General features: G+C 43.3%; 1 protein-coding gene across 1 annotated transcript in view; it reads left to right on the top strand.

Moving 5' to 3' along the window:
- The first annotated feature begins 1,030 nt into the window (after positions 1 to 1,030).
- Positions 1,031 to 14,056, top strand: part of LOC117204507 (discoidin domain-containing receptor 2-like) — a 165,349-nt gene continuing 152,323 nt past the window's right edge. The window contains exon 1 of the mRNA XM_033441972.1: positions 1,031 to 1,380. The gene's annotated coding sequence lies outside the window, so the exon portion shown is untranslated. The remainder of the gene's footprint in view (positions 1,381 to 14,056) is intronic.

Below are 14,056 nucleotides of genomic sequence, written 5' to 3' on the forward strand. Positions count from 1 at the left end.
AACACAACATCCGAATTTTGAAATCCAATGAATTGTAGAATTTTTATGGCAAAAAGCAGCGGAAATTATGATCGAATTGATAGATGTATAAAGTGATCCTCATGAAGCGACCAATACGGTTATTACAAAGTTTTAAGATATATGAGAAAAGTATACATGTACAAAATTGTTGTTTTGCAGAGATACGTCGCATGACGTATAAGAACTATTTGCTTTTTAAGGTTATGTGTATCGTAAAATCAAACCTTACTTTTATCAATTTTTTAATTTATATATACACTGCGCACGTAGGTTATATTGTATATTGTTATTTTCGTGACATGTTCGTAACGCTGTACATTTTCAAACTTATTTAATTATGTTTAAATTATGATATATGCAAGTTCGAACAGCAATTCAGATACAATATATATCATGTCTTCTAAAGAAATAAAAATTAATTTTCTATTGTCCTAATCTATCAAGATCTATGCAACTGTATAAAAGATCTGACACAATATTGTAATCTGGTGTCTACGCTCTCCATCTATACCATATCGATCAATTTTTATGCTCATATCGATATCTCTCTAATGGCGTCACTTTACAAGAATCACTACATATACAACCTATACATATGTAGCTTATATACATCAATTACAATAATCAAATATATCATCATATATTCTCGAATATCGTCGAAAACATCATTGGGCATGAAAAAGCGGTGTCTTTATAAATATTGTTTGTACTCACAGAAGTAAACTGTACCCCTGTCAACACTTTGACGTTTGATTAGTTCTTGTCTCGAAGAGTTTGAAGGAAGGTATCACGGCACTATTACAAATGTCAAACAATTCGATTAGCACTTTACGATCGGATAAATCGAGTCACGCGAAATGAAAATGCGAAAGACGAACAACTTTACCGAACTTCGAAGATACTCCTTTCGTATTTACTAGTCGCGTGTGCGGGCCCACGGCAGACGGTATATACGGGTGCAAGTTTAGTTTACGGTGTCTCCACGGGTCACGGTGGCGCTGTACCGTCAGCGCGATCCTCAGTTCGTCACGGGGTCGCGAGGGGTACGCATTGCCTTCGTCGATTGGCCGTACCCACGTTCGTTCGTCATAACGCGCGAAAACTGTACTCGCACGCTTAACCTCTAACATTACGAAGGACGAAATTTCGTCGATCGTGAATCGTTCGCAGTTTTCTGTTAGTGATTTCTGTGCGGTGTCATGTCGCGAAGTTTCATGTTACGCGCGTGATACTTCATATCCTTACGACGCAACGAAGGAGACAGTGCACCAAGGAAAGAGGAAGACGAAATCAACGATTCAGCGTATCCTGCGACACGAAAACGCAAGGCACGCCGGCTATTTTTGCTGTCAAAAAAACGTGAGTGTTTTCTCTTACTTCCTATTTTCATTCACTTTCTTCGCTTTCGGTTCTTCGAAATTGTTTCGAACGTGCGCGTGGAACACGTCCCGTAAAGGAAGGATAGTTCCAATCGTTACTGACAGTTCGACAGACTTCGATTCTGACGCGTGGTTTAGAATTCTTGATCGCGCGCGAGGCGACGTGTTTCCTTTACCTTCCTGCCAATATTCTTAGACCGATAAAGTTGAACTTCCGTTTGAATAGCGCGCGTGAGTACATGTGTGTCGTTTCATGTATATTAGGACGTGTAACGTATTCGTATGCGGTGACATACTCGGCATAGATATACACGGTGCACTCTCTGTATACTCCATTTGACAATCGTATACGTTCTATCTCGGTGCTTTGTAAATCCTTTATCGTCAATATTATTAGTATTTCATATATGAGATATATTTATATTGTGAATTTATAAGAAAGCACGAACCTTTCTAGTCCGAATGCAAATTACGTATTAAAAATGTAAAGTTTTTAAGAAAAAGTGACGATTTAGAAGGCAGTAGGAACGAGAAATTTATAATCATAATTCAGGCGACAGCAGTGCAGTTCGCAATCACATAGGTTACAAAAATGGCGCTATTATTTGAAAAGTATATCTTTTTCGTATAACTGCTTATCGAACAATTCTTTTTAATGCAACGATGCAAATAGCATGTTGCATAAAATATTAACTAGACTGAATAACGTATATGAAAGCAGAATATTCTTTTTTATTTCATTTTTTAAATTATGTATTAATAAAAATGAAACGTGTTCTGTATATTAAACACAACGAATTCGTTTTATAATAATGAGACGAAAAATCATTACGTAAGCTCTATGCGGTAATTTTCAAGTAATTCAGAATTATGACGAAACAGTAATTATTTAAATAGAGGAAATAGGGGAGGTTCAATTAGTACGGAAAATCCAACTCTGCTATTCTATTCAGAGATATTTTCCTCGAAATAATTTTTCCTCTGTTCGATGATAAAAAAAAGTGTAGAGCATTCAAATTTTTTGAACCAGAAACTGAAGGCACGAGATGTAAAAATACTTTCTTCAAACATATTCCATAAATAAATGATAAAAATTTCATTTTTGATTCATAAAACAAATCATTGATCTTGTAACTGTTTGGGTAAAAATACAAAAATAAAAATATCGTAAAAATAATGCCAGAAAAGTGATGTAAAAACAAATCGATACATCGCTAACTATACACAGAAGCGCGGAGAAAACCATACAAACCAGAAAAAACCAACACACGTTTCGCTTATTTAAGAAACTCCTAGCTTTCCCCGCCCGCTTACGTATACAATTCTAAACAAGAAGAATTACGAAGAAAAGTTCGAGTCTCCGTTTTCTCTTATCTTTCACCGTTTACCAACTGTTTCGTACACTTATCTCGCTGCGCGTCGCGACTAAGAGACAAGGTAACGTCCGTACACCATTCTCAACTCGCATCTATAGGTATAACGAGGATGTCCCCGTTCACGCATACAGCTAGCTGATATTAATCGTTTCGAAACGTAACTGTCATAAGGCCACGTGGAAACTGCACCACTGGTTGCTTCCTCGCGATAAGCGATTCTCTTCGCGTAATGCAGTAGTGTATACCATGCACGTCATTCTACTTATAAACTACTTCATGTCAACGACTCCTTCGAAGGTTCTTACGATCGCGATCCATTCACGTGTTGGTTTAGAATCTCTCTTGGTGTACTTTCTTCCTGCACTAGGTTAGACACGCATCAACTCGACGTGGCAATCTTCCTGAGATAATACCACGCGCGTTCCGTGGAACGACAGTTTTGCACAATCAACCAGTTACAAGCGTTTTGCACCGATAATAAAGCGACCACCGCATAAATAATTAATCGCGCGTAATCGGCGTATTTACGTCCATATTGCCGTCGGTCCGGCGAAAATTGCTTCTCTTTGTCGTGGAAACGTGAATTGCAAGCTGAATGATGCGTTTTCAAATCGCCCGGTGCGTGTATTCTTGCCTCGGTTATTCGTATACGTGTGCATAGAAGAAACAATTTCGCAACGTAATGTTATTTCTTTCAGAGTAATTTCTTTCGCTTAATGCGTGGATTTAAAAACGTTTTTCTTTACTGTGCCGCTCTGCGTGCTTCTCACTCGCTCGCGCTGTTTAAAGAAACTTTCGGTAGACATCGAAGGGTATAATTCTTCTTCGTCACCACAGCCACGTTTTCCAACAACAAAGAACAGGGCTGAAGTTAAATTATGCTTCCTCTGAATATAGATCGGCCTGAACAGAGCATATAAATGTAGTGTAGCAACATCAATCAACGGCCATATGAGCCATTATATTACTTCGGACTGATAACAAATAGCGTTTCTTCCGCGATAATTTCTCTTCCTGTTCGTTCTCGCGTCTTTGGTTCCTTCGCTTCCTTTTTTCGACCGTCTCTCATTTTCCTAGCGTTCAAACGCTCATCTGCACAACAGTGGCCCGAACAGGTGCCTATTTTCTTACGCTCTCTCGTCCCGGGCACACGTACCGTTTACTTACTATCTTTCTTGCCTCTCCCGTCCATTTCTCTCTTTCTTCCTCTCCCACTCTTTCTCGATGATCAGCCAAAACCATAGGAACACACGTATTACCCGTTGCTAGAGCAATGCTCGTGACTTGCTTGTTTATTGATTAACCATTAACGAAATTAATGGTAGCTCCAGGCTGCAACACAATGCCGCTATAAAGCTTATGAAGGTGAATTAGATACGGGACACTTGCGCGAGTTGCACTTATTCATGCATCATGTGAATAGTCGTTGTGACGCAACGATTGTTCATTTAACTCGTGATTTTCATCGATTAATTAAAACAAAGTAATATAGAGCCTGGGTTAATGATGCGTGTTATACACAGTTATTATACAGATATAAATATATCGAGAAGCTATTTTTATATATAGGTATTGTAATAATGATAATATCGTTTAAAAACAAGTAGATAAATTTTTTGTTACGACCTGATAAAAAGCTATTTTCATTAAGAAAACGTACCGTTGTATGATGAATTTATTAATATCCAGTTGCTAATAAACATAAAAAGGAAGAAGCTACTTTCTAAGAGATGTATTTCAGGCCACATATTTTATATTTAACAAGAATCGAATCCTCCAAAAGAGTGATAGGTGAAATTTTTGCTACAACCGGATGAATGAGACGATACCTTTGAACGGGTTGTAAAATGATTAAACTTCCCGAATTTCATTTGTAAATGAAGGGCATCGCGGATGTAGTGCCGTGTTCATTTTATAATGGCAAGAATGTCAAACAAGCAGGATGACAGTGCTCGGCCGAGAAGAAAGCTACACTTGACTATTTTATGTGCCGTACTCCTCTTCGCTCGGAGCCACGGAACCCTCTTGCATGCGCTAGTTCAGTTTCAAACTTTAATTAAAAAGGTGGAGTCGCAATAAGCTACCACCGGCCCCGCGTCCACCCTTCTCTCTTTTTCCCTTTTCACCCCCACCCTTTTTCCCTGCTTTCCTCTTTTCTCGTTCGTTGTCGCCGAAACTGCAGGGCCCCAGAGAAGTAGAGCTATTTTAATTTCATTTACCAGAAATAAACAGAACAATCAAATTAACGTAGGCGAGTGAATATGCACGTCCGGCTCCTGCCTTTGATGTATTCCCGAAGTGCGTATTTTCGGAGCAACGACTATCCCCTTTCTTTCTCTTCCCTTCTCTCTCTCTTTCTTCTCCGATATTCTATTCGGGTCTCTTTCTCACACGCGCGCACAGTTGCAACCGTTGCTTCCATCGGGGTACATTGTAACGCGTGAAAGGATAAAACCACAAGCAGGAATCCGTGAGCGACGATTTGGTATTCACTTTGTGCGTTTGTGAATTAATTAACGGATTTTACCGATGCAGAACGAAGAACGAACGCACGAAACGATCACCCAGGGGATAGAATTGCACAATGTTCACGCCAGTATAGAACTGTTACGAATTCGAATATCGACTTTCGTCTCGTTGCTTTTCGCCAGGAAACGCTCGGATTTTCCGAGTTTCCTAGCTTCGAATTCATAACCCGCGTCCATGGAGAACAATTGGAATCGATGTTTCCTAGCAGAACGATGATTTAAAACGTAGAGAAACAGGCGCGCTGCTAGATACGGTTTTTTTGCGCGACATATCTCTTTCTGTCTCTGTCTCTTTGTCTTTCTCTTTCTCTTCGTTTCTCTTTCGCGTTTCCTGCTCGTGAAGTGATGCACGAACCTCTATGACTCAATATATTCGAGGAACTACGCAGCTGGATTTACGGCCACGATAATAGTTAATAAGCTTTCATTAAGGATTCGGGGAAAATTGCTCGCATATCTCGTGAAATATTCGCGAACGTTCAATTACGTGCGTTCGCGATAATAAATTTTCCAACGCACGGTTGCTGGGCGCACCGTTTGAATAGAACCCGTTACAAGGCAGAAATTAAATGAAAATTAGCAACCCGTTTTCAACGTTACCTAATTAAAAGCGTAATTATTTAGGAATTACCCGGGCCGTTCGCGGAACAAACAAACGCGCGAGCCGCATCAAAATTTCTCTGTCGATTCGGGAACGAGCCTCGTTGGCCTGTGCTTTCGCGTTTCAACGCTGCCTCGTTTTCGACACCACCACCACCGCTACCGGTTTCGATCGAACAACCACTCTTGGGCCTTTGGCCTTTCGACAACGGATCCTACGCTTTTCACGCAACGAAACACTCTATCCGGGGAGGAATATTTACCGAGACGTTTATTAGGGGCTGTTCCACCATCCCCGACAGAGGAAGCAGAGACGAGCGTCTCTTTCCGCGTCGGAGCAATTATAAGGTCGTCCGATGTAACGAACGATGACACCGGGTCATACTCGGGCGCAATTTACTACGGCACTTTAACCAGGCCTCGTAACGTGCAGCATCGTGGCACACCGAAACCTTAATTTCGCCCGAACAAAATATTTATCGAGGCCCCTAGGAGTAATTGCGTGCACGACATCGTCACGTTGAAACAGCTCAGAGGCGCATAATGAATAATCGACCTGTTCGTCGAGTGATCACGCGCGTGAGATTACAGTCACATTTTGTGCACAGTACTGTCAGCATCGCGTGCGATTAACACGTCGATTTCAGCCGTCAGGGGACTCGGCTTTCTCGTAAACATTTTTATAGGGATTTCGCGATAAACGAGGCTATATCGGCCGCAGGCATCTCGCTAGCCGGCATCGGTTATTATCGCCCGAGTAAGTCTTACTTTACTCGTCCCTACCATTAATACGTCAAACTTCTTTGTTTCGTTTCTTTCGTACCTGGTGAAATCATTGTCGTTCCATACGTGCAACGAAAAGAGTCCATTATCCGGAGTAGATTGCTCCAAATAATTAGAAGCGTGCTTGTTTAGTAAAGTGCTCGGTGTTTTAACTACTCTGTCCTGTTACGGAGAAAAAATGTTACTACTACCTACACGATGTTATTTATTCTTCCGTTTAGAGATCGCAGAAACAGCTCAAATCGTTTAGGTATCGTAGCCATGTTACATAGGTACGTTTCGAACCGATACTTCGCCAAACTGGCATCGAGGTTGTTTAATTTAGGAACCTGTTCTCTCAGCACCTGTTCGACTACGAGACCGCTGGTCGTTGGACGCAGTAACAGTTGTTTAGGTCAGTCCCGTCTTCGTTAGACAGTTTGTATCTCGGCGTCTTTCCAAATAGTCTCGCGACCGTTTACCCATCACGCCTGTTACATTGCTATTTCGAGTTGTTCAGCGCGAGAACGTAGAAGCGCGTCAGGCTTGTACCGCTTGGACAGTAAAGCGATCCGGTTCCACCAATAGAATCTTCGAGCCACCTAACATCCGTAATGGTAACAGTGTTACATAAAACCTGGTGCCGTCTGCGTGCTCGTTCAGGAATCTTATGCTTTTAGACCGCGAATCGATCTTTCACCGAGGCTGGCATGCAGCGTCGATGAAACAGCCTGTGAGATGCTCTGCCATTGAATTTCTTTCCTCATCTAGCACGCGCGTCATATCTTTCACGCCTGATATATTTCCTAAAGGGCGATACATCATTTGTCTTAGAAGGCGAAATACGCTTTCGCGCCGATACCATGTTCCAGCTCGCGCCACCCGGGGAATGCTTTATATTTATCGGGACTAATACCATTTCCATGCCATAAACTACTCACCGCGACCGCTTTTCCGTTACCAAGCTGCCTACGTTATCTCAGGCTGTACGAAAGTGGATATGCGTCAAGGTAACGAGAACGTTTACTGCGATGCGTGGCGCGCGTTATGTATGCGCCTGTATTAACCCATTATGAAAGCGTTCATTTACCACGCGTACCCCTATCGACATTACGTTACGAGGGCGGTGTTTAAAAGAGCCTCGTAGAATATTTTTAAAAATGTATCGTTGAATATGTATTCACTGGAGGGCATCGAATCCTCTCCGCTGAAGCACCATGTTCAACGAAATTGCTGTTTTCTAGTGGTTAAAGCGGCTTAGTTTATCCGCGCGATAAAACTATTTTTTTTTGTTTTTTCTATAGCGGAAATATTTTTGGACGGTATCTACAATTTTATTGTTATTATCTTGAGGCAACGGTGCGTTAAATTTTTGATACAATTATCAAATTATGGAATTGGGTATTGTATAATACTTAATCATAAATAGTACTTTGTCTTATGTTCCTTTATACTTAGTCGTAAGTCTATCAAAGTGTTAAATCAAAGATCAACTTTCTCGATCGAAGATACATATCAGAACGTTAAGCTCAACGTCTTATCTCCGAGAAGCCTGTTGTCATCAATTGCAGCCTTGCCGTTAACGACGTTGACGAAACGGTAAGCGAACTGTTTCGTAACGGTGGTTGTTCGTAACTAGGAACGCAAACATGCCAAGTTCGATCCGACAAGACCGAGAGAGCTAGCCGCGTCGTTGGCTCGCGTACAACACACATCTCCCTGTGAGATAATGCATTATGAGAGTGCAGGTTCAGCGCGCACCGCACGGAAAGCCTTTCGGAAGGTGCAACTAGGTGCAAACTTCCGAAAGGCGATAACTCGTTCTAACCCAAATAGCCCAGTTGCAGTAGGGAGTAGGGACCACGGGCCGATCGTGGCCCCGTTTGTCTACGTTTGTCCTCGTTTGTCGTGCAAGCTGTGTGCGTTGTGTACGTGTTCTTTGCACCGGAGCACACTCAAGGGCAAACAGGAAGTCTACCGGTTTGCACCACTATCTGTCCGCGGTAGTGTGGCGCAAACATTTGTTCAGGACACGGGGCGAAACCGGGACGAGACGCGTACGGCAGCGATGCGATATCAGTAATAAGATAACGACTGTCTGGTGAATCGAGTCCACCTTTCCTGCTGCTGCTGTTCCTGTTGCTGTCCTCTCGCCTTCTTCAGCGTCGTATTTCTTGTAGCAAAGAAAGATCTCCGCCTCTTCGTCCGCCTATTTCACGCTGGAGAACGTCTAGCCTACGCGAACGCGCGTTTACCGCAACCTCACGCGCCGATACACGCTCGTTTGTTCAAACTTCCTTACCGAGGGTCCTCGAGCAAAGTTGCCAGCTTAACTGTCCGCCGTTCTCTCTCTCTTCCTTTTTCTCGCCATTTTGTATCGACCGAGTATCGAGCGAATTTTTGTCAAACCAGCATGGAACCACAAAATGCTTGCTCATGCAGAAATTGTCGGAGATCGACATTGTGAAATGCTAACGTCTCACAGAGTACATTGCGCTCCGTAACGTCGTCGCTGCGAAAACTTGAAAACGGAAAATCATAACGGGGAACTATCGCGCAGCAAATATTGATCAATCGTGATAGAAACTCGACGGTTGATTGAATTAAAGTTGGTGTGTCGGAGCGTCGTTCGTTCGACACGATTATTTCAGTCTTCCCCGATATTGAATACCTGATCCCCGACGATTACTCCTGTCTCTTCCGCGAGAGCCGTCGCTGGAATTGAAATCTTTCAAATGCCTCGGGTACGCCGACGTTCTTACCGGTTCGTAATAGCGTCCGCTCCGTACGAAAGTCCCTACATGGATATCTGGATGCACAAGAAGAATATTTCGTAGTATTCTTGGTCCGGTCGATCTCTCCACGTTCGGGATCCGGCGCTGTCGGACAAAAGAAGAAAAGGAACGCATGCGTGTATGTATGCGCACGGATACGAGAACACACTCTTCCAGATATGTATTATGAGCCTCTGGCAGCCACGCGTGATCCGTCTATATTAAGGGAAAAAAGCAGAAAAAAGAAAAGGAAAAAGAAAAGGAAAAAGAAAAGGAACGAAACAACGATCTCTTCTAGAATTTTTGTAACGGACCGCAGTTACGAACTTGTCTAACCCTCTGGGATTGGTGTCCGTATCCCTACGCCAATGAGCCAGGCGCGCGCGTGTGTGCACGATTTTACGTTTATACTGCAGCAACCCCCGGACAAGGAACAACGTATGCTGCGGCAATGGGCGAAGATTGGCATTGGGTGTTTGGGAGGCCGGCGTCGCGGCCACCCAACCCCATTTCCGTACGGTGTGAGAGTCGAGCATGTGGCAATAAACAATTTGTTACGTGGAGGGTCGAGGCCAAGCGGCATACGCTCTCGCACGTTGTATCCATCTTCTTCTGGCATACGCACGGTGTTGCTCCGAACAACGCCGACGTAACAATCAATAGCAACGCGTCACGTTTTCCGCAATACCTTCGGTCACGTCGATCGTTAACCTCTCGATTATCGTTGCGGTGAGCGCGGCAATCGACAACGATCCAACCCGTCGCGAATGTCGTTCATTATCTATGCGCTTTGTTCCATCGATAGCGATTCGCGATGTCTAGCGCCGATAGCACCGAGTAGATACGCCGATCATCTTTTATATCGACTTTCGTGTCGACATTTCTCGAATAGTATCTTACAAAAAGACGAATTTATTTACTTCCAAAAATTGTTACCGGCAGAGAAGCTCGATTAATAGGGTATTGCAAGTAGCCTTTTATAAGATAATGAGAATATAATGGAGCTCGTAATATCGTAAGTTAATTTTGTTCTATCGTATAAAGTTCCGACTTGTTAACCCAGTTACAGAGAATTCCTTTGGCGTATTCCATATATTCCTATCGTTCGTTACCACTAATGCGATTACGCCTGTCATGCGTCAATTCTGGAAAATATAACGGCACTTTTATTCCGCACCACCCGATCGAGTAGAAGAAATATATCGGCAACGTTTGCCCCCAAATCAATGCACAATCGAGCGCGTGAACGTACTGTGCGTTTTGCACAGAAGCGCAAGAACGTCGGTGAAAAATCTACTTGACTTTCGTTTGCGCGAAGACGAGGAAGCGCTGGAAAAGGGACGGAAATTCCTCCTTTTTTTCTCCTTGTTCGACTCCCCTTCTTCTCTCATGAACGCCAGCCGGCGGCGTTATACGAACGCAGACGATAACGGAGAGGCGCAAAATAAAATAAGATCGCATTATGTGCACTCGTGAAAAGGAGCCGGAGGGGTCGAGGTCGCTCGCGCATGGATCATATAGCTGCCGATGCAGATTCGTACAAAAGTGTTTTGTATCACGGATACACGCACGCACACGACCGCGTCTCAGCATTTGCGTCTCTTCCTTTTTACGCGAAAACGTGGTACACGCGGACTCTCTGCGTCTGTCGTCGTGACTGATTTCACAGAGAGTAGAGGAACCACCGAACGCGCGTCGACGCGTTTATAAGACGGCGTTTTATGAAATCGAGGATTTGCCCGAGCAAAGATGGGTGCATCAGTCGAGCTCTCTTCATTAGAACGATATCCATTGACACGTAACATCGCGGCTCTTTTCTACGCACGATTCGTTCGTATTTTTTGCCCCTCGCTAACCCTCCTCTGTTTCTGTCGTTTTTTACCTTCCTCTCTTTCCCTGCGTTTTTCGTTTTGCAAAGTCACGCTCGGCGGGTGACGGTGTTCACCGTAGCAAAAATGTACGTGTTTACGATTCGCGCGAACGATCGCGCGATTCCCTTCCCTCGTCTTTTCATCCGTTAAACCTTTCCGTTTCCACGCGTTTGTATCGCGCTTCACGAAACTCCTGACTGACGTGGCTGTCGGGGCGTCGTGATGAAAACCGCGCGGTAACGGAACTCCATTAATCACGTGGCTTTCGTCGCCTAATGAAAGGGCAAAATATGGCAGGAGTCGAAAACGACGAGATAGAACGCCGCTGTGGCTACTGAAGTTGCCATTGCACTTCTAACGCGCGCGTGTGTCGCTACCTCCTGTTAAATGATTTAAGTCGAGATTTTCAACGTCGTCGTGGAAAATACGCGGACGGTGTGATCACGTTCCGTGTTTCGATAGCTTGTTTTCGCTCGGGAAACGAAAAGGATATTACAGAAACGAGAAATACCGATCCGCTTAAAGAGAGATTGTACTTCGTGTCTTCTATCGTCGCTGTAAAGCTTTATATTTATTACATTTTTCTATCCGTTGCTTGTGTTTATTCGCCATGAAGACCCTTCTGTTCGTTTATCGCAGGTTCCTTTGGCCGGGGATTCTATTGTAAGCTTGAATTCGAATTTCTCTTGTTAAGCAGAAGACGCGAGCAAGAAATCGATAAAAGATCGCGTTGTCTCGAGACTCCCCGCGGCAACTTCTACCGATTTCTTGTCACACGGCATGTAACTTCTCAAAGCCGATAATGCGATAATGGCTGTAGAAAAATTACGTCAGTTCCGTGTATACTTCTCTTTGTATCTACGTTTTACCGACGAAAATTTCACCAGCATTTATTATTGTAACGGTACCTCTTCCTATAACTCGAGACTCTGCTGTAAAAAAAGAAAGTTACTCTCCCGGCTATGTAGCGTTAGACAAGAAAAGATACATCGTGTATATACATATATATATATATATATAGGAAGGGTGTTCTATTAAAAAACTTAGAGCGAACTATTCTAATAAAATGCAGCTTGCACATCGAACGAAATATATACGCGTATACCTGCACTCCCTTTGGCGGTTATACATTCAATCTAGGAGATTACAAGTTTCGAAACGAAGTTCACCAATGAAAAAAGTGAAACGAGAAAAATTGGATTACCCCGGCAGGCAACCGACGAGAAAGTATCTCTCCTCGTGAATCTCGAGACGAGGTGGTTGCGGTCAGGTTTCTAGCGTTGCTCGCAACGACAATGAAAGCGCAACGATAATAGCTTATTATTACATCGTATACCTGTCGGGGATACGCACAACCCGTTCACATTGTGAGCTCATTAATAACACTGTACGATTCAAGATAACGCCACGAAAACGGACACGTGGTTTGCGAACGCGTTTAGCAAGTGCCTTCTCCGTGTAACGTGGATCGTAGTCACGCATGAACGAGAAACACTTGTCGCTCGAAATCAGTTAATTCATCGGCTAACACGGGCAAAACATCGAGCCGTACAACACGGGAAACCACGAGTTTCCGCTAAATTATCTCGTTTTCATTCGTAGTTAATATTACGCGGAATATTTTAATGGCGAATATCGGCAACGGTACGAAAAACCGATGATTATTCATATTCCATTCATACAGTGCCGCGTGTCGATTTAAGCTCTTAAAAATCCAATTTGCTCGACGAATATCTCAGACCTACGGCATAAATGAATTAAAAATCACGGTCACGCGAGGATCGCGTATGAATTTCACCGAGCGAGACCGAAACTCGCAGAATTACCCTTCGTATACATAAAACGCGCGTGTTGCTCGTGTGCATATGCACATTGCAGCTGATGACGCGTGACACGTGCGCGTCGTCGTTGGGAATCAATTAGCCCGACATGCACCGCTGCCCCTGGGATACGTGTAACACCTTCCCTGCCGAGCGAACGAACACTTTTCGACGTTCGACATCGGCCGATACACACCCGTGCGCGAGTATACTGAGTGATGCGCAAAAATTCGACTACATTTATTAGATTTAATTTATTATGTACGAAATTTAATTTTTGAAACTTCATACATAGAAAAGGTAAACGTACATATCTATGAGTATAAAGAGGATGTTTGTAGAGTTCGTGAAATCTTTCTCGAAATTCGATTATTGAATTTGCAAATGTTATCGGTTAAATCGCTAGCGAATATAGACAAGTTTCTACGATCTACCACATCTACCTACGAATTTCACATTATTGGCATCTTACTCTTTGGTGCTTGACAGTCAATATTGACACGTCGTAAATCTAAGGTAGGAAATGCACAGCAATTGGTCCAGATAGAATTACAACGCTTGGGTACAATTTCCGGCCGAACTTCGCGTAGCAAATCGAATCGTTTCGAACAATGCATCCACTCGGCAATTAGAGGTGATTAGATTTTGGATTTGTACATTTTGCAAGCCGTCGGTGATTGAAGGTAAAAAATTGCTCCGATGGAAACTGTCTGGTAGATCCAGTGAAACGTCGGTTGATAGCGATATGAAACGGACGCAAACCAAATTCGGAATGATGCACGTGAAAATCTTCACCGTTGATCCGCGCGTTTTTGATGGACGAAATAACTGAAGCCTGATGTCCAGCTACTATCTAGCAGCGGGTTTACGCGCATCTGCACGTGTAATCCCTGAAGGGTTTATAGGCCACCATCGTAGCATATAT

The sequence above is a fragment of the Bombus bifarius genome, unplaced genomic scaffold (genome assembly GCF_011952205.1).
Source record: "Bombus bifarius isolate JDL3187 unplaced genomic scaffold, Bbif_JDL3187 scf7180000007978, whole genome shotgun sequence".
NCBI lineage: Eukaryota > Metazoa > Arthropoda > Insecta > Hymenoptera > Apidae > Bombus > Bombus bifarius.